This window comes from Triticum urartu, chromosome 6A, assembly GCF_056163025.1.
Source record: "Triticum urartu cultivar PI428250 chromosome 6A, HENAU_Tu73, whole genome shotgun sequence".
NCBI classification, from domain to species: domain Eukaryota; kingdom Viridiplantae; phylum Streptophyta; class Magnoliopsida; order Poales; family Poaceae; genus Triticum; species Triticum urartu.
Window position 1 is genome coordinate 482525409 of NC_141878.1, and position 22358 is coordinate 482547766.

Sequence of the window (22358 nt, forward strand, 5' to 3'; positions counted from 1 at the left end):
CTGAGGGCACAGCTCAACAAGCCCAAGATGAAAACCAAACACAGGAATAGCACCACATGCAGTAGGCTCTATCGGGCTCCGGAGGGGGGGCGGCAGCGGAGGTGCCACGCGGAAGGCCATCGAGCGAAGATTGGCGAGGAGGGTGTTGATGGCGTCCCGGTCCTGAGGGCGGCTAAGCGGCCACCAAAGCTGCAAGTAACCACACATTTTGAAGATTGTGTCAGTCGCACGTCGAAGGGGCACTTTCTGGATAACGAGCTTGTTGCGGATAGTCCAAAGCGTCCAGGCGAGGACTCCAACGCACATCCATCTAATATGGCGGTAGCGAGGAGGGGCGGCGTGGATCTCTTGAAGCAGGTCGGGGAAGTTGCTGTTGCAGCACTGCCCCACCAACCGCCTCACGGAAGCAGGACTACAAGAATTGGGCGGTGGAGCAAGAAAAAAAGATGTGGTTAGAATCCTCCACCGTGCCGCACAAGGGGCACATCCCATCTCCTGGTCCATTGTGTTTGAGGACCTCGATCCCAGAGGGAAGGCGTCCTCTGATCCACTGCCACAGGAAAATCCTAATCTTCAGAGGAAAGCGAATGTCCCAGGTCAGGCTAAAGGGCTCAGGGGACAACGAGGGGGCGATTGCCGCGTATAAGTAGTTAGTGGAGAAGCAGCCAGATGGCTCCAGGCGCCAGGAGATGGAGTCGGGGGCACCCTCGGCGTCCATCGGGAGAAGGGCGATGTCCTGGAGGAGGGAGTCCCACGCAGCCACCTCAGGGGGGGCAAAAGGACGCCGGAAGGCGAGACGCCCTAAGTCAATAAGGGCCGTCTCGACAGAGACCCGAGGGTCAACCCCTATGGCGAATAGGTCCGGAAACCGAGCAGCCAGGGGAGTCTCCCAGCCAGCGGTCAAACCAAAACAGAGTCGAGGATCCAGAGCCAACTGAGATGGATGTGCCAATGCGGAGCACGGGCAGGAGTTGAATCACAGCTTGCCAGAACTGGGATCCGACCGAGCGCTGACAAAACGCAAGCGGATTTCCACGGAGGTACTTGTTACGGATGATGGTGAGCCAGAGGCCTCGCTCCCCATTGGCGATACACCAGAGTCACCGGGTCAGGAGAGCAATGTTCATGCGCCGAGACGACAAGATGCCCAGACCACCCTGGTCCTTGGGCTTTGATACGTCTCCAACGTATCTATAATTTTTGATTGTTCCATGCTATTATATTATCAACCTTGGATGTTTTATATGCTATTTTATATGATTTTTGGGACTAACATTTTAACCTAGAGCCCAGTGCCAGTTTATGTATTTTCCTTGTTTTTCAGTATCGCAGAAAAGGAAAACCAAACGGAGTCCAATTGACCTGAAATTTCACGGAGACCATTTTTGGACCAGAAGAAGCCCACAGAGTACCGGAGATGGGCCAGAAGAGTCCTAAGGCCACCACGAGGGTGGGGGCGTGCCCCCTACCTCGTGGCCGCCTCGGGGACCCCCTGACTTGTTCCCGACTCCAACACCTCTTATATAACCCCAAACTTCCAGAAAGAAACCTAGATCGGGAGTTCCACCACCGCAAGCCTCTGTAGCCATCGAAAACCAATCTAGACCCGTTCCGGCACCCTCCCGGAGGGGGGAATCCCTCTCCGGTGGACATTTTCATCATCCTGGCGCTCTCCATGATGAGGAGGGAGTAGTTCACCCTCGGGGTTGAGGGTATGTACCAGTAGCTATGTGTTTGATCTCTTTCTCTCTCGTGTTCTTGATTCGGCACGATCTTGATGTACCATGAGCTTTGCTATTATAGGGGTTGGCACACGTTTTCGTCTTGACTCTCTGGTAGAAACTTTGGGGCACTCTTTAAAGTTCTTTGTGTTGGTTGAATAGATGAATCTGAGATTGTGTGATGCATATCGTATAATCATACCCACGGATACTTGAGGTGACATTGGAGTATCTAGGTGACATTAGGGTTTTGGTTGATTTGTGTCTTAAGGTGTTATTCTAGTACGAACTCTAGGATAGATTGAACGGAAAGAATAGCTTCATGTTATTTTACTACAGACTCTTGAATAGATCGATCGGAAAGAATAATTTTGAGGTGGTTTCGTACCCTACAATAATCTCTTCGTTTGTTCTCCGCTATTAGTGACTTTGGAGTGACTCTTTGTTGCATGTTGAGGGATAGTTATATGATCCAATTATGTTATTATTGTTGAGAGAACTTGCACTAGTGAAAGTATGAACCCTAGGCCTTGTTTCAACGCATCACAATACCGTTTTCGCTCACTTTTACCACTTGCTACCTTGCTGTTTTTATATTTTCAGATTACAAAAACCTATATCTACCATCCATATTGCACTTGTATCACCATATCTTTGCCGAACTAGTGCACCTATACAATTTACCATTGTATTGGGTCTGTTGGGGACGCAAGAGACTCTTTGTTATTTGGTTGCAGGGTTGTTTGAGAGAGACCATCTTCTTCCTACGCCTCCCACGGATTGATAAACCTTAGGTCATCCACTTGAGGGAAATTTGCTACTGTCCTACAAACCTCTGCACTTGGAGGCCCAACAACTTCTACAAGAAGAAGGTTGTGTAGTAGACATCAGGCTTGCAGATGCCGGGCCAGCTCACCATATGGTATTTCTGCTTGTCACCCTCGCCTGGACAGAAAAACCTGGATCGGTACTTGGCGATCTCCTGATGAAGCGTCTCATGGAGGCTATAGAAACTCATGAGAAACCAAAGGAGACTAGAAAGCGAGGAGTTGATGAGAATAACCCGGGCCGCCTTCGAGAGCCACCTACCCTTCCAGGGCTCAACCCGGTGCTGCATCCGGGTCATAGTCGGGCGGAGGTCAGCCACGGTGAGCCTAGAGTCACTAATGGGTATCCCCAAGTAGGTCATGGGGAAGGTACCCAAGCGACAGTTCAACCAATCCGCAATAGCCCGAGCCTCATCCGGAGGATAGCCAAGGATCATCACTTCGCTCTTATCAAAGTTGATCGTGAGCCCGGACATCTGCTGGAAGCATAGGAGGAGGAACTTCAGGTTGACAATATCGGTGTCGGAGACCTCGACCATTATTATTGTGTCGTTAGCATATTGAAGGAGGGAGACCCCTCCCCACAAGGTGAGGGACAATTTCATGGATATGGCCAGCAGATTTGGCCTTATCCAGGCTGACCGCCAGGGCATCGACTACCATGTTGAACAGAAATGGGGAGAATGGGTCACCTTGGCGAACCCCACAAAGGGTGGGGAAGATAGGTCCGACCTCGTCGTTAATGTTAATCGCGGTCCGACCACAGGTGAGGGAGTCCTGGATTAGGGGGTCTCCGAACAACCGGACTATATCCTTTGGCCGGACTGTTGGACTATGAAGATACAAGATTGAAGACTTCGTCCCGTGTCCGGATGGGACTCTCCTTGGCGTGGAAGGCAAGCTTGGCAATATGGATATGTAGATCTCCTTCCTTGTAACCGACTCTGTGTAACCCTAGCCCCCTTTGGTGTCTATATAAACCGGAGGGTTTAGTCCGTAGGACAACAACAATCATACCATAGGCTAGCTTCTAGGGTTTAGCCTCTACGATCTCGTGGTAGATCAACTCTTGTAATACTCATATCATCAAGATCAATCAAGCAGGAAGTAGGGTATTACCTCCATCGAGAGGGCCCGAACCTGGGTAAACATCGTGTCCCCCACCTCTTGTTACCATCCGCCTAAGACGCACAGTTTGGGACCCCTACCCGAGATCTGCCGGTTTTGACACCAACATTGGTGCTTTCATTGAGAGTTCCACTGTGTCGTCACCATAAGGCTTGATGGCTCCTTCGATCATCGGTCACGATGCGGTCCAGGGTGAGGTTTTCCTCCCCGGACAGATCTTCGTATTCGGTGCCTTCGCACTGCGGGTTAACTCGCTTGGCCATCTGGAGCAGATCGAGAGCTACGCCCCTGACCATCAGGTCAGGTTCGGAAACTTGAACTACACTGCCGACATCTGCGGAGACTTGATCTTCGACGGATTCGAGCCCATGTCAGGTGCGCCGCACAATCACGATGAGCATGGCATTACTCTGCCGTCGGACAGTGTTCGTGAAATCACACCTACAACTACTTCGGCCCTCAATCTGGAGCAAATTGCGCCATCCGAGGACGGGGGGATAGACCCCGCCATGGAGGCCGGACTCTCAGTGGCGATGGAGCCGGATACTGACTTCACCCCTTATGAGAGCCGTGTTGCCGAACCACTGGATTCGTCTCCGGCCACGAACTCCGAGCCGCCTGCGTCCGTGCCTATCGAATCCGATTGGGCGCCGATCATGGAGTTCACCTCCGCGGATATCTTTCAGCACTCACCTTTCGGCGATGTGCTAAATTCATTAAGGTCTCTCTCCTTGTTAGGAGATCCTTGGCCGAACTATGTCCGGCTAGAATGGGATGTGGAAGACGAAGAAATCCGCTGTCCACCCACCACCCACTTAGTAGCCTCTGTCGGTGATTTAACTGACATGCTCGATTTTGACTCCGAAGACATCGACGACATGGACGATGATGCAAGAGAGGAACAGGAACCAGTGCCCACAGGGCGCGGGACAGCCACTTCACCACATGACATATACATGGTGGATACACCCAAAGAAAACAATGACGAAGAACGGCAGGATGCAGCGAAGAATAGCTCCCTCGAGAAGCAAGCAAAGCGTCGGCATAGGCGCCGCTCAAAATCCCGCCTCGGCAAAAACATCGATAACAGCACAAGAGAAAATAACACTCCAGTCGACTGCAGAGGAAACGACGACCACATTGACCCAGCGGCAGAGCACGATGAAACTGCAAACGGCGAACATAGTACGGATCCGATGTCCGAACACGGCGACGTCGAGGATAAACCTCATCAACCCCCCTATGGGGAGGAAAATAGTCTGGACGAAGATGCACACATCATCCCGGAAAGGCACTTGGAACAAGAGAACCTCCGCAGAAGGCTTATTGCCACAGCGAGGAGTCTGAAGAAGCAGAAGCAAAGGCTTAAGGCTGCACAAAATATGCTCAACAGCAGGTGGAACAAAGTGCTCGACAACGAAGAAAAGTATGGTGGAAGTTACCACACAAAGAGCTATCCAAAGCGCAAGCTATTACTTGAATTCGACGATGAGGCCTTAGAGCCCACACAGCCGAAAAATAAAACGGCCAACCGGCCGGATCAACACCTTGTGGCCGCGATAGAGCGGCTAACAAGGCCGCACATAAGTCAACACACGATCTATGTGAGGACTTGCGCCAAAAATCCAGTATGACCAGATCCATCTATGGATCTAGGAAGCGCGCTCCGGCACAAAATCAAAACCGAATACTACAACCGTCCGAACGCCATGATACATCCAAATACAGGGCTGCCACACACCCCCTATGTTTCACTGATGAGGTGCTGGACCACGAATTTCCAGAAGGATTCAAACTAGTGAACATAGAGGCATACGACGGGACCACAAACCCTGGGGTCTGGATTGAGTACTTTATCCTCCATATCCATATGGCTCGCGGAGACGATCTCCATGCCATCAAGTACTTGCCCCTCAAGCTTAAAGGACCAGCTCGGCACTGGTTGAAAAGCCTCCCCGAAAACTCAATTGGAAGTTGGGAGGAGCTCGAGGATGCTTTTTGGGCTAATTTTCAAGGGACCTATGTCCGACCTCCGGATGCAGACGATTTAAGTCATATAATTCAATAGCCCGGAGAGTCAGCCCGAAAGCTTTGGAACAGGTTTCTCACTAAGAAGAACCAAATCATCGACTGCCCGAATGCCGAAGCCTTAGCAGCTTTCAAGCACAGCGTCCGAGATGAATGGCTCGCCAGACACCTCGGCCAAGAAAAACCAAGAATAATGGCAGCCCTGACAAGCCTCATGACCCGCTTTTGCACGGGCGAAGATAGCTGGTTAGCCCGCAGTAGCACCAGTGACCCAAGCACATCCGAAGTCAGGGATGACAATGGAAAACCACGACGCAGTAAAAGCAAGCGTCAAAATAAAGAAGACAGCCCAAATAATACAGCGGTAAACACCGGATTCAGGGGCTCTCGACCAGGTCAGCGGAAAAAGCCTTTCAAAGGCAGCAGAGATGGACCGTCCAGCCTAAACAAGATTCTAGACAAACTATGTCAGATTCATGGCATCCCCGATAAACCTGCAAATCACACCCACAGAGAATGCTGGGTCTTCAAGCAGGCCGGTAAGCTAAACGCCGAACACAAGGGGAGGGAGACACCAAGCGAAGATGAGGACGAACCTCGCCAGCAAAGCACTGGAGGACAGAAAAAATTCCCACCAGAGGTTAAAACGGTAAACATGATCCACGTGACGAAGAGGAGAAGCAAACATGCACTCCGAGACATACGCGCCGTAGAGCCCGTCACCCCTAAGTTCAACCCCTGGTTGGCCTGCCCGATCACTTTTGATCGCAGGGATCACCCGACAAGCATCCGACATGAAGGATTGGCTGCCTTGGTGTTAGACCCAATAATAAACGGATACCATCTCACACGAGTCCTTATGGACGAAGGCAGTGGTCTAAATCTGATATATCAGGACACCGTCTGCAAAATGGGGATAGACCCGAAAAAAATCAGCCACAGTAATACTACCTTCAAGGGAGTAATACCAGGCCCAGAGGCCCGCTCCACGGGTTCTCTAATACTAGAGGTTGTATTCGGTTCACCCGACAACTACCGAAGTAAGAAGTTAGACTTCGACATTGCTCCATTCCGAAGCCGCTATCAAGCACTACTCGGAAGAACAGCTTTCGCCCGTTTTAATGTAGTACCACATTATGCTTCTCTTAAGCTTAAGATGCCTGGTCCACGTGGCACCATCACAGTTAGTGGAAATATTGAGCGTTCTCTACGCGCGGAAGAACGTGTGGCGACTTTAACAACCGAGCACTAGACGACCTCACCAACCAGAATAAATGACAGGTCGTCAACACCGCGGACACGGTTAGACGAGTCCGGCACATCACTAGATATACCTGAGATAGGTTTGATGGTTAAACCCTCATAGATGGTACCAGGGGCTTCCCGCATGTAATCAGGGCTAGTTCGGCTCAACTTGACTTATCTTGAATTTTAATGGTTTATCGAGAATAACCAAAAAAAATTGGCACGACAACTTTCACCTAAGTTCTTCTCTTTTGCAGATGACAATCGTGCTACACCCATCCAGGACACGGCACAACAGAGACACGGGCGCAGACGTGCAGCAGGGACCCGCTCAAAGGTTTCTTTTCAGATTAAGACCCTGCGTAAACCTTTTTTATTGTCTCTTGTTGTTCACATCCTCCGGATACTCAATACAACCAAGAAGGATGTTGACGTTATTGGCATTTAGCCACCTCAGAATATTGCACGTACCTGGACACTCGGGGTTTATTATTAAGGGCATTGTTCAGCCCGGCATATGTTATAAAGACCGAATACCTTAGGGAGTGTTTGACGTCGCGAGTTTGGCCTTATATGCATCAGCTACGAATCATGTCTTTGGTCAAATGTTGGGGTTGCCCGGCTCCTGTGTTTTGCTACCTTATGTTCCGCTCTATCGGCTAAGGCGGCACCGGGAGAACTACTGCGACTGTGCCCTGGTTCATCCGGATGAGCACCTCAGTAGAGAAAGCCGAAAACTGACTGTCATGATAAACCGCAAGGCTGGTCAACCACTCGATGACTTAGCAGAATCTTTGGGATTCCTCTAGATTAACGAAGGGTCGTTTCCCGGTCATGTACGTACGCGCACCATATTCGGACGAGCGCGGAGGTACCAGGGGCTATATAGCAGTCCCACCGTCAAACTCCTATGGCTAAGTGAAAGTGTTAAAGCAATATAGTCCGATTGCCTCGTTCGCTGTGCTACCACCTCCTTAATGGACCAAGACGTTGGATCAAGTGTGAATACACATTTTTTGCAAACACCCCCGCATTATATGCGTAGGGGCTGAAGCCGACGACTGCAAACTTTCAGGTTATATACATATATACATAAACGGCCGCACAGGAGGCATCATAATACTTTCAGGCAAAAGTATAAACACAACCTTTATAATTCAATAAAACATTGTTTTTACAATGGGAATACATGTCACTAGAACATAATATTCTTCGAGCACTGAGCCTCTAGTGAACGAGCGCCTTCAAGGACTTCTTCAAAGTAGTGCTCGGTAGATACTCGGCCTATGGCCGAACTCCGGGTTGCAATAGCGGTGGCCTCCATCTCTGCCCAGTATGTCTTGACACGGGAAAGTGCCATACGCGCACCCTCTATGCACGCCGACCTCTTCATAGCGTCGATGTGCGGCACAACACCAAGGAACTGTTGCACTAAACTAAAATAACTATTCGGCCTTGGCCCTTCCGGCCACAGATGATCCACAACAGACCTCATGGCAAGCCCGGACAACCTATGGAGCTCGGCCCACTCGGCCATTCGCTCATTCAACAGCAGCGGACGCACTGAAACATGGAACTGTGACCAGAATAGCCTTTCCACTTCACGATCTTTTTGATCCTTGAAGTAGTCGGCCACATCAGTAGCACAAGCTGCCAAATCCACGTATGCATCTGCAGAACTCCATTGTTGATCAAGAGGGGCATACTTCGGATCTCCGAACTTCGTCCGCAACAAAAAGGGCTTCCCAGCCGCGATATCTCTAGCTTGATGCATCTCCTCCTTCGCCGCTCTGATTTTAGAGCGGGCTTCCTTGGCTGCTACCATGGCCTTCTCCAGGTCCGTCGCCTTCGCTCGGCTTTCTTTTTCAAGAAGCTGGTAACGGTCGGCGACATCTTTCAACTCAACGGCCATCTTGGCTATTTTTTCCTTGCTTTGGCAATGCGCAGCCTGTTCGGCGCTCAGCTCTTTGACCGCCTTTAGAGCAGCCGCATCACTATTCCTGGCTTGTTCCTTGGCTCGGGAAAGTTTTGCTCGAAGGGTCTCCATGGCGGCAGCTCCATCTGCAATCACAACATATTAAAGATACTAGCATCATGCTCCTCTTACTATGTGTTGATCACCGGAGAAATCACATACCTTGTGCCTCGTCGAGCCGCTTGTTGACAAGCACGATGTCGGCATCTGCCGCATCAAGTTGCTGCTTCAGCTCGGCAAACTCAGCAGTCCGGCTAGCCACCAGACCTTCAGCCACCTGCACATGAAGGCGGCCTGATTATTACCTGGGACTATGATCCTCTGTTTGCCGCCGTTCTCAATGGCAACCAGAGTCTCAGGGGCTACTATCTGCATAGGGCACACCTAACATGTGCGGTACTGTCAAAAACATACACTATTTCACGTACCTCAAAGCCTTTCAGCAGACTCATAAAAGCTTCATGCAACCCGCTTTCAGCGGATGAAATCCTCTGAACCACTGTACCCATTATCATACAATGCGCTTCTAAGATAGCCGCTTGCTCCAGAAGATCCTTCAGTGCGTTCGATCGCACATCGGACGGTTCCAGACTCTTTCTTTTGCTCTCTTTAGGAGCCAAATACTGAGGACTTCGGGTGGCCGAAGAATTACCCTCTGGCCTCGGTGGATCAGGAGCAATCCTCCGTGACGACACCTTAGGGTCGCCCGCCTCATGAGGCAGGGGAGCATGGGGAGGTGTTTCTCTCTCCATCATCTCCGGAAGAAGATCCCCCGAAGACGAACTCTGTCGAGAAGGGCTACGATCCGAACTACAAGATATATGCTTCGGTTATTGTCCTTAGAAGTAAAGCAGGACATTTTTATTATTTAGTGCCTTTTGTTTACTTACAGCTCGGTGGAGGGCTGGCCCCCTTGCAGGCACTGTGTGGCAAGGGTACCTTCCGAGGCAGGATCCTCTGGCGAAGATTTCTTCCCCCGTTTAGAAACCTTTGTTTCCGGGTCTTCAGAGGTGGTCCTCTTCCTTCCTTGGGGAGAGGGAATTTCAGACTCTTCTCCCCTATTACCCTCCTTCGTGGAGGCGCTAATTCCCCCGGTTTGGATGAATAATGAGTGAGGCCCGCTTTCAGCCTCTTTATTCCTCCCTTTATCTTCCCCTGAGGGCACCTGATAAGGCGCCGGATCGAGCATTCTGGCCAGTACTGGATCTGCTGAGCCTTTGGGAAGGGGGGACGAACACCTGATCATCTTCGCCTTTGTTACCCAGTCCTGGTCAAAGAGCGACCTTTCAGAATGATGTTGTGATAAATAAAAAACAACGCGTTCGGCCACGGGATTACTTACTTGGGTATCTGGACGATTGCAGCTCAGACCCGCATCCTCGCTGGTGTCCGGACACCTTATCTATGGTCCGAAGAACAATTTGTACATCTCTTTGAGCGTCATGCCGAGGAAGTGCTGAATAGTTCGCGGTCTTTCCGGGTTGAACTCCCACATACGGAGGGGTCGACGTTTGCAAGGCGGGACTCGACGAACTAGCATGACTTGCATTACCGTGGCCAGGCTGACATCTCTCTCGAGGAGATCTCGGATGCGACTCTGCAATATCGGCACATCATTTACTGGCCCCAGTCCAGCCCCTTGTTGATCCATGACGTCAATTATGGTGGGGGGGCGAGTGAAAGGCAGGGGTGGCTACCCACTTGGTACCCCGGGGAGCTGTGATATAAAACCACTCCCATTGCCATAGACTGGACACCTCTGGGAAGGAACCCTCTGGCCATGGAACATCAGCGCTTTTGCTTATTACGGCACCTCCACACTCTGCGTGTCCCCCTCGATCATCTTCGGCTTCACATTGAAAGTCTTGAGCCACAGGCCGAAGTGTGGGGTAATGCGGAGGAAGGCCTCACATACGACGATGAACAACGAGGTGCGAAGGAGGGAATCCGGGGCCAGGTCATGGAAATCCAGCCCATAATAGAACATGAGCCCCCTAACAAAGGGATCCAGAGCGAGGCCTAGCCCTCGAAGGAAGTGAGAGATGAATACAACGCTCTCGCCGGGTTCAGGAGTGGGAATGACCTGCCCTCGAGCAGGAAGCCTGTGCGAGATTTCTCCGGTCAAATACCTGCACTCTCTTAGCTTCTTGATGTCTTCCTCTGTGACAGAGGAAGGCATCCACCGACCTTGAAGGTTGGATCCGGACATGGTTGAAGGTCCGAAGTGAAGGAAATATGCCCTAGAGGCAATAATAAAGTTATTATTTATTTCCTTATATCATGATAAATGTTTATTATTCATGCTAGAATTGTATTAACCGGAAACATGATACATGTGTGAATACATAGACAAACAGTATGTCACTAGTATGCCTCTACTTGACTAGCTCGTTGAATCAAAGATGGTTAAGTTTCCTAGCCATAGACATGAGTTGTCATTTGATTAACGGGGTCACATCATTAGAGAATGATGTGATTGACTTGACCCATTCCGTTAGCATAGCACTTGATCGTTTAGTTTGTTGCTATTGCTTTCTTCATGACTTATACATGTTCCTATGACTATGAGATTATGCAACTCCCGTTTACCGGAGGAACACTCTGTGTGCTACCAAACGTCACAACGTAACTGGGTGATTATAAAGGTGCTCTGCAGGTGTCTCCGAAGGTACTTGTTGGGTTGGCGTATTTCGAGATTAGGATTTGTCACTCCGGTTGTCGGAGAGGTATCTCTGGGCCCACTCGGTAATGCACATCACTATAAGCCTTGCAACTAATGAGTTAGTTGCGGGATGATGTGTTATGGAACGAGTAAAGGGACTTGCCGGTAATGAGATTGAACTAGGTATTGAGATACCGACGATCGAATCTCGGGCAAGTATCATACCGATGACAAAGGGAACAACATATTTTGTTATGCGGTTTGACCGACAAAGATCTTCGTAGAATATGTAGGAGCCAATATGAGAATCCAGGTTCCGCTATTGGTTATTGACCGGAGATGTGTCTCGGTCATGTCTACATAGTTCTCGAACCCGTAGGGTCCGCATGCTTAAAGTTCGATGACGGTTATATTATGAGTTTATGTGTTTTGATGTACCAAGGGAGTTCGGAGTCCCGGATGAGATCTGGGACATGACGAGGAGTCTCGAAATGGTCGAGACATAAAGATCGATATATTGGATGACTATATTTGGACATCGGAAAGGTTCTGAGTGATTCAGGTATTTTCGGGAGTACCGGGGAGTTACGGAATTCGTATTGGGCCTTAGTGGGCCATACGGGAAAGGAGAGAAAGTCCTCAAAGCGTGGCCGCACCCCTCCCCATGGGCTGGTCCGAATTGGATTATGGAGGGGGCGCCCCCTTCCTTCCTTCTCCTTTTCCCTTCCCTTTCCTTCCCTCCTACTCCTACTACTTGGAAGTGCTCCTAGTTCTACTAGGAAAGGGGGAATCCTACTCCCGGTGGGAGTAGGACTCCCCTAGGGCGCGCCATAGAGAGGGACGGCCCTCCCCCTCCTCCACTCCTTTATATACGGGGGCAAGGGGCACCCCAAAGAGACAACAATTGATCTCTTGATCTCTTAGCCGTGTGCGGTGCCCCCTCCACCATAATCCACCTCGATTATATCATAGCGGTGCTTAGGCGAAGCCCTGCGTCGGTACAACATCATCATCTTCACCACGCCGTCGTGCTGACAAAACTCTCCCTCAACACTCGGCTGGATCGGAGTTCGAGGGACGTCATCGAGTTGAACGTGTGCAGAACTCGGAGGTGCCGTGCATTCGGTACTTGATCGGTCGGATCGTGAAGACGTATGACTACATCAACCGTGTTGTGCTAACGCTTCCGCTTTCGGTCTACGAGGGTACGTGGACAACACTCTCCCCTCTCGTTGCTATGCATCACCATGATCTTGCATGTGCGTAGGAATTTTTTTGAAATTACTACGTTCCCCAACAGTGGCATCCGAGCCAGGTTTTATGCGTAGATGTCATATGCATGAGTAGAACACAAGTGAGTTGTGGGCGATATAAGTCATACTGCTTACCAGCATGTCATACTTTGGTTCGGCGGTATTGTTGGATGAAGCGGCCCGGACCGACATTACGCGTACGCTTACGCGAGACTGGTTCTACCGACGTGCTTTGCACATAGGTGGCTGGCGGGTGTCGGTTTCTCCAACTTTAGTTGAACCGAGTGTGGCTACGCCCGGTCCTTGCGAAGGTTAAAACAGCACCAACTTGACAAACTATCGTTGTGGTTTTGATGCGTAGGTAAGAACGGTTCTTGCTAAGCCCGTAGCAGCCACGTAAAACCTGCAACAACAAAGTAGAGGACGTCTAACTTGTTTTTGCAGGGCATGTTGTGATGTGATATGGTCAAGACATGATGCTAAATTTTATTGTATGAGATGATCATGTTTTGTAACCGAGTTATCGGCAACTGGCAGGATCCATATGGTTGTCGCTTTATTGTATGCAATGCAATTGTCCTGTAATGCTTTACTTTATCACTAAGCGGTAGCGATAGTCGTAGAAGCATAAGATTGGCGAGACGACAACGGTGCTACGATGGAGATCAAGGTGTCGCGCCGGTGACGATGGTGATCATGACGGTGCTTCGGAGATGGAGATCACAAGCATAAGATGATGATGGCCATATCATATCACTTATATTGATTGCATGTGATGTTTATCTTTTATGCATCTTATCTTGCTTTGATTGACGGTAGCATTATAAGATGATCTCTCACTAAATTTCAAGATAAAAAGTGTTCTCCCTGAGTATGCACCGTTGCCAAAGTTCGTCGTGCCCAGACAGCACGTGATGATCGGGTGTGATAAGCTCTACGTCCATCTACAATGGGTGCAAGCCAGTTTTGCACACACAGAATACTCAGGTTAAACTTGATGAGCCTAGCATATGCAGATATGGCCTCGGAACACTGAGACCGAAAGGTTGAGCGTGAATCATATAATAGATATGATCAACATAGTGATGTTCACCATTGAAAACTACTCCATTTCACGTGATGATCGGTTATGGTTTAGTTGATTTGGATCACGTGATCACTTAGAAGATTAGAGGGATGTCTTTCTAAGTGGGAGTTCTTAAGTAATATGATTAATTGAACTTAAATTTATCATGAACTTAGTCCTGGTAGTATTAGCATATCTATGTTGTAGATCAATAGCTCGCGTTTAGCTCCCCTGTTTTATTTTTGATATGTTCCTAGAGAAAACTAAGTTGAAAGATATTAGTAGCAATGATGCGGATTGGATCCGTGATCTGAGGTTTATCCTCATTGCTGCACAAAAGAATTATGTCCTTGATGCACCGCTAGGTGACAAACCTATTGTAGGAGCAAATGCAGATGTTATGAACGTTTGGCTAGCTCAATATGATGACTACTTGATAGTTTAGTGCACCATGCTTAAACGGCTTAGAATCGGGACTTCAAAGACGTTTTGAACATCATGGACCATATGAGATGTTCCAGGAGTTGAAGTTAATATTTCAAGTAAATACCCGAGTTGAGAGATATGAAGTCTCCAACAAGTTCTATAGCTAAAAGATGGAGGAGAATAGCTCAAGCAGTGAGCATGTGCTCAGATTGTCTGGGTACTACAATCGCTTGAATCAAGTGGGAGTTAATCTTCTAGATAAAATAGTGATTGACAGAGTTCTCTAGTCACCATCACCAAGTTAGTAGAACTTTCGTGATGAACTATATTATGCAAGGGATAACGAAAACGATTCCCAAGCTCTTCATGATGCTGAAAGACGAAGGTAGAAATCAAGAAAAGCATCAAGTGTTGATGGTAAACAAAACCACTAGTTTCAAGTAAAGGGACAAAGGGAAGAAAGTGGAACTTCAAGAAGAACAGCAAACAAGTTGCTGCTCAAGTGAAAAAACCCAAGTCTGGACCTAGGCCTGAAAATGAGTGCTGCTATTGCAAAGGGACTGGTCATTGGAAGCGGAACTACCCCAAGTAATTGGCGGATAAGAAGGATGGCAAAGTGAACATAGGTATATTTGATATACATGTTATTGATGTGTACTTTACTAATGTTTATAGCGACCCCTTAGTATTTGATGCTAGTTCAGTTGCTAAGAATAGTAACTCGAAACGGGAGTTGCAGAATGAGCAGAGACTAGTTAAGGGTGAAGTGACGATGTGTATTGGAAATGGTTCCAAGATTGATATGATCATCATCGCACACTCCCTATACTTTCGGGATTAGTGTTAAACCTAAAATAAATGTTATTTAGTGTTTGCGTGGAGCATGAATATGATTGGATCATGTTTATTTCAATATGGTTATTCATGTAAGTTAGAGAATAATTGTTGTTCTGGTTACATGAATAAAACCTTCTATGGTCATACACCCAATGAAAATGGTTTGTTGGATCTCGATCGTGGTGATACACATTTTTATAATATTGAAGCCAAAAGATGCAAAGTTAATAATGATAGTGCAACTTATTTGTGGCACTGCCGTTTAGGTCATATTGGTGTAAAGCGCATGAAGAAAATCCATGCTGATGGGATTTTGGAACCACTTGATTATGAATCACTTGGTACTTGCAAACCGTGCCTCGTGGGCAAGATGACTAAAACGCTGTTCTCCGGAATTATGGAGAGAGCAACAGATTTGTTGGAAATCATACATATAGATGTATGTGGTCCGATGAATATTGAGGCTCGCGGCAGGTATCATTATTGTCTGATCTTCACAGATGATTTGAGAAGATATGAGTATATCTACTTGATGAAACACAAGTCTGAAACATTTGAAAAGTTCAAAGAATTTCAGAGTGAAGTGGAGAATCATCGTAACAAAAATAAAAGTTTCTACGATATGATCGCAGAAGTAAAATATTTGAGTTACGAGTTTGGCCTTCAGTTAAAACAATGTGAAATAGTTTCACTACTCACGCCACCTGGAACACCACAGTGTAATGGTGTGTCCGAACGTCGTAACCGTACTTTATTAGATATGGTACGATCTATGATGTCTCTTACAGATTTACCGCTATCATTTTGGGGTTATGCTTTAGAGACGGCCGCATTCACATTAAATAGGGCACCGTCGAAATCCGTTGAGACGACGCCTTATGAACTGTGGTTTGGCAAGAAACGAAAGTTGTCGTTTCTGAAAGTTTGGGGCTACGATGCTTATGTGAAAAAGCTTCAACCTGATAAGCTCGAACCCAAATCAGAGAAATGTGTCTTCATAGGATACCCAAAGGAGACTATTGGGTACACCTTCTATCACAGATCCGAAGGCAAGACATTCGTTGCTAAGAATGGATCCTTTCTAGAGAAGGAGTTTCTCTCGAAAGAAGTGAGTGGGAGGAAAGTAGAACTTGATGAGGTAACTGTACCTACTCCCTTATTGGAAAGTAGTTCATCACAAAAATCTGTTCCTGTGACTACTACACCAATTAGTGAGGAAGCTAATGATGATGATCATGTAACTTCAGATCAAGTTACAACCGAACCTCGTAGGTAAACCAGAGTGAGATCCGCACTAGAGTGGTACGGTAATCCTATTCTGGAGGTCATGTTACTTGACCATGACGAGCCTACGAACTATGAGGATGCGATGATGAGCCCAGATTCCGCGAAATGGCTTGAGGCCATGAAATCTGAGATGAGATCCATGTATGAGAACAAAGTATGTACTTTGATTGACTTGCCCATTCATCGGCGAGCCATTGAGATTAAATGGATCTTCAAGAGGAAGACGGATGCTGATAGTAGTGTTACTATCTACAAAGCTAGAATTGCTGCAAAAGGTTTTCGACAAGTTCAAGGTGTTGACTACGATGAGAGTTTCTCACTCGTATCTATGCTTAAGTCTGTCCGAATCATGTTAGAAATTGCCACATTTTATGAAATCTGGCAAATGGATAAACAAAATTACATTCCTTAATGGATTTATTAAAGAAGAGTTGTATATGATGCAACAAGAAAGTTTTGTCAATCCTAAAGGTGCTAACAAAATATGCAAGCTCCAGCGATCCATCTATGGACTGGTGCAAGCATCTCGGAGTTGGAATATATGCTTTGATAAGTTGATCAAAGCATATAGTTTTATACAGACTTGTGGTGAAGCCTGTATTTACAAGAAAGTGAGTGGGAGCACTACAACATTTCTGATATGTATATGTGAATGCCATATTGTTGATCGGAGATAATGTAGAATTCTTCTGCAAAGCATAAAAGAATGTTTGAAAGGAGTTTTTCAAAGAAAGACCTCGGTGAAGCTGCTTACATATTGAGCATCAAGATCTATAGAGATAGATCAAGACGCTTGATAAGTTTTTCAATGAGTACATACCTTGACAAGATTTTGAAGTAGTTCAAAATGGAACAGTCAAAGAAGGAGTTCTTGCCTGTGTTACAAGGTGTGAAGTTGAGTAAGACTCAAAACCCGACTGTCGGTGTCAAAACTGGCGGATCTCTGGTAGGGGGTCCCGAACTGTGCGTCTAAGGCGGATGGTAACAGGAGGCAGTGAACACGATGTTTTACCCAGGTTCAGTCCCTCTCGATGGAGGTAAAACCCTACGTCCTGCTTGATTAATATTGATGATATGGGTAGTATAAGAGTAGATCTACCACGAGATCAGAGAGGCTAAACCCTAGAAGCTAGCCTATGGTGTGATTGTATGTTGTAGTTGTTGTTGTCCTACGGACTAAAACCCTCCAGTTTATATAGATACCGGAGAGGGTTAGGGTTACACAAGGTCGGTTACAAAGGAGGAGATATCCATATCTGTATTGCCTAGCTTGCCTTCCACGCCAAGTAGAGTCCCATCCGGACACGAGACGAAGTCTTCAATCTTGTATCTTCATAGTCCAACAGTCCGGCCAAAGGATATAACCCGGCTGTCCGGAGACCCCCTAATCCAGGACTCCCTCAGTAGCCCCTGAACCAGGCTTCAATGACGATGAGTCCGGCGCGCAGTATTGTCTTCGGCATTGCAAGGCGGGTTCCTTCTCACATCATAGAAGAATTTGAATACAAGGATAGTGTCTGACCCTGCAAAATAAGTTCCACATACCACCGCAGAGAGAATAATATTTTCACAAATCTAATTTGCTGACTTGTTTTGGCAACACGACATTATGCCATGGCCCGGTGATTGTTCGAACCGTTTCCTTTAACTAGCCCCGCACATAATGCGAGGCAGTTTTTTGACACGACTTGTCAAAGCAGAGATCGTGTCCCCTTATCACGGGATTCTCATCAATACGGGCATGGGTAACCCAACCGCGCCATCGATTACGGCGCTTGGGGGATAAGTGAGTTTTACCAGGCTAGTGGGGACGCTTAGTTTCGTCCGTCCATATAAAGGGATAAGGATTTACCTTTTCATCCACGCCTTCTTCCTCCTTTGCTCATCCGTTTTCGCACACTTGAGCTCTAGCGCCCAAGTCCGCACTTCCCATCTCAACCTTCTCCAACCATGTCCGGAGCGGGAGGCAGGTGGATGGTCTCCTCCGCCATGGAGGGAGGCATCAAGAAGCTGAGGAGAGCCGGATACCTGTCCGACGACATCGTGCACCGGCTCCCAGATGAGGGGCAGCTCATCCCCACCCCCAGGCCCCATGAGAGGGTAGTGTTCCTCACCCATTTCCTCCGTGGACTGGGATTCCCTCTCCACCCATTCATCCGGGGGCTCATGTTCTACTACAGCCTGGATTTCCACGATCTGGCCCCGAACTTCATCCTCAACATCTCGGCGTTTATCATCGTGTGTGAGGCCTTCCTCCGCATCAAGCCCCACTTCAGCTTATGGCTGAAGACCTTCAATGTCAAGCCGAAGGTTGTGGGCGGCCGCCAGGCGGAGTGCGGAGGCGCCATGGTGGGCAAAATGCCCAACGTTACATGGCTCGAGGGCTCCTTTGTGGAAACCATAAATGGGTGGCAATCGGGGTGGTTCTACATCACCGAGTCGTGTGACCCTGCCTGGGCAGTGGCCCCCGAGTTCCAATCTGGCATCCCCACGCGGCTGACCTCCTGGAAAGAGAAGGGCCTGTCCTGGGGTAGTTCAAGAGAGCTGAACGGACTCCAAACATGTATTCAAAACATGGTGAACAAGAAGCTCAAACTCATCAACGTAGTCCAGGTCATGCTCCACCGCCGGATCCTGCCGTGCCAACAACGGGACTTCAACTTGTGGGAGTTCGACCCGGCGTAGCACCAAACTCTGAACAGGCTCTTCGACACAACTCACGAAGATGCCTGGAGGGTGCTGTTCAAAAGCGCCGAGGTCCCCCCTCCCATTACTGAGGATCGCGGATTCAGCGCGAAGCGCCAAGCCAGTGCGGTAAGCTGCTTTACCTTTCACATGATACTTATTTTTTATAGATTGACTCCATGCGGGATCTAAACTCCCGTACCTTTGACAGGACTGGCAGGAGACGGCCGGACAGATCGATTGTCCGGCTCCTTTGCCCGAAGGCCTAGCAGACGCTCTTCTGGCAAAGATGCTGGCTCCGGCTCCTTATACGGTGCCAGAGAAGACCAAGAAGGCCAAGGGAACCAGAAAGAGTTCCCGATGCCAGGCGTCGTCGGACTCACCGTCCGATGACTCTGCGGCGCACTCCTGCCCCGAAGACGAGGAAGAAGAAGAAGATGCTCCCCCTCCAGTTGGGGGAGCTAAGAAAAGGAAGGCCGCCCCAACTGGGGGGGCCCGAGGGATCCAAGAAGGGGAGAACTCTCCTTCCAGACTACTCTACCACCGCCGCCGACGGCAAAGACGAGTGGCTGCCCAGGGCCAAGCCCCTGGGGAAGTCGTAAGTATTCGGATACCAGAGTAAGTCATAGTATTCCTTTGCCGCACTACTTTACCTAACGCCGAATATGATTATGCAGGCCGCCCCGAGCCCGTATCGATGTATCATCGGACGGCTCCCTGGGCTCGTCGGACATGGATAACGATCCAGTTCTGACCGCGACCTCCCCCTATCCTGCGGACGACATCGAGGTGCTGTCTCACGAGGCACCGGGTCGAGGGGAGATAGTCCCGGAGGTGCCTCAAGGCGGCCTCCCGGACTCCAGGAGCCGAGGGGACAAGGCCCCTGAGAGCTCTAAGTTCGGCCCTCAACCGAACACCGCGCCGGAACCTCCAGTGGTTCCGGGCTCGGGCAGGTGGCCTCCTTCTAAGAGGGGCAAGACGCCTGTGCCGGTGACCTTTGTCCATCCAGAGGCGCCGGACAATCTGCTGGAAGCGCTTCGTGGCGCTTCCAACGACGAGGAGCACCGTACTATTATGAGTGCGGTGGTCCAGAAGGTTCAGTCCGCCAAGAGCGGATTGACTGAAGCCTGTGCCAGCCTTCTAACAGGCTTTGAGGTAAGTGTTTTAAAATATAGGAAAAATATTACCGCATAGACAGTAGCCCCTGATGCTTTGTTCGGTGTTCACAAAGAAAAGCTGAACAGAGGATCAAATAATATCGCAGGAGTCTAATTTAAGTATGTCAATATGCGTATGCAGGCCTCGCTGCTGGCGTCCGCCGCACTGACTGCGGAGGTTGCCGTACTGAAGCAGGACCTTAAGGGGTCCAAGAAAGAGCTCGGTCTTGCCAAGAGGCAGCTCAAGGAGAACAAGGGTAAGTAATACCCTGTCTATAGATATGTATATATATAAAAAAAGGACGCGATTGCAAAATGACAGGATCATCGTATATCTGCCAGGGGCCACGACCGAGGTGGCGACCCTGAAGCAAGTGCTAACCAAGGCCGAAGATAAAGCGGCCAAGGAGCGCACCGAGCGAGAGAAGCAAGAGGCTCGGGTGGGCGAGGTGCAGCAAGAGCTCCAGGCTCTCGTGACGAAGCACGAGGTGTTGGAGCTTGACTCGAAGACGCGAGAGTCTGAGCTTGCCGCGGCCCTCGAGAGCACGAAAAGTGCCAAGGCCGAAGCCCAAAAGGCCCTCCAGGAGATCGATGCGATGAAGAAGATAGCGGCGGGTAAGGCATTCTATATGCAGAGCAAGCATGTAAAAGTAAATTGCCGATTACTTACCCGAATTCGGAGCTCTCCAGGAGCATTCGCAGATTTTCCCCACAGCGTGTCAGATGCCGCACAGTTTTACCAGGCCGAGGAGGGGAGCTCAACGAAGAAGCTGTTCTGGTCTCAGTATACTGGGACCGAACACCCGATGCCTCTGAGCGACCAGCTAAAGCAGCTAGTCGAGCTGCACAAGGCGGCCGAACAGGCCATGAAGGGCCTTATAGTCCGGCTGTGGCCTGGCGACGCCCTTCGGAACAGCTACTTCGGCCTGGTGAGGCGACTTGTGGATGCCTGTCCACGACTGGAGGTCATCAAGCGGTCCATCTGCATCGAAGGTGCATGCAGGGCTTTCGCCCATGTGAAGGTGCAGTGGGCCAAGCTAGACGCCATGAAGCTGCTCAAGGAAGGGCCGCCACAGGGCAAAGAGCATCGCACCCCCAAAATTTATTATGAGGGTGTCCTGAAGGGTGCCCGTTTTGTAGCGGACGAATGTTCCAAGGATGTAATGTTTGAGTAAACTTGCTCGTGTGATCCTGTATGATGAAAACTTGTTTCATATGCGCTATGCAACGCTTGTGTGAATTTAAAATATTACCTTCTGTTTGGCTGTTTATCCAATCTGAGAGATGGCTAGTCCTCGGCTTCTGCCCCCATGCCACGAGTGCTGGGGTGTTCGGGATAAACCTGAGCACTCTTGTTCCCATATTTGGGTCCTTAAAGGGAGGTGCTCAGCACAACGAACAAGGCAACCGGACTAATAATGCTTTATCACTCTCACTTAGCCATATAATTCTATAATTTTAAATTTCGGCGAAGCCCCTGGTATTCGGAAGGCCGAATTCGGGGCGCGATACACGCCATTAAGCCAGACAGGGCCGGCCCCTCACCCTAAGCGGCATAAGTCTTTAGGGACTCGAAAACCTCGCCGAACAGCGACCAGTCTCTCGCCTCATCATAGCGATCCAGTTCTGACCGCCACCTCCCCCTATCCTGCGGACGACGCCGAGGTGCTGTCTCACGAGGCACCGGATCGAGGGGAGACAGTCCCGGAGGCACCTCAAGGCGGCCTCTCGGACTCTGGGAGCCGAGGGGACAAGGCCCCTGAGAGCTCTGAGTTCGGCCCTCAGCCGAACACCGCGACGGAACCTCTAGTGGTTCCGGGCTCGGGCAGGCGGCCTCCTTCTAAGAGGGGCAAGACGCCTGTGCCGGTGACCTCTATCCATCCAGAGGCGCTGGACAATCTGCTGGAAGTGCTTCGTGGCGCTTCCATCGACGAGGAGCACCGTACTATTATGAGTGCGGTGGTCCAGAAGGTTCAGTCCGCCAAGAGCGGATTGACTGAAGCCTGTGCCAGCCTTCTAATAGGATTTGAGGTAAGTGTTTTAAAATATAGGAAAAATATT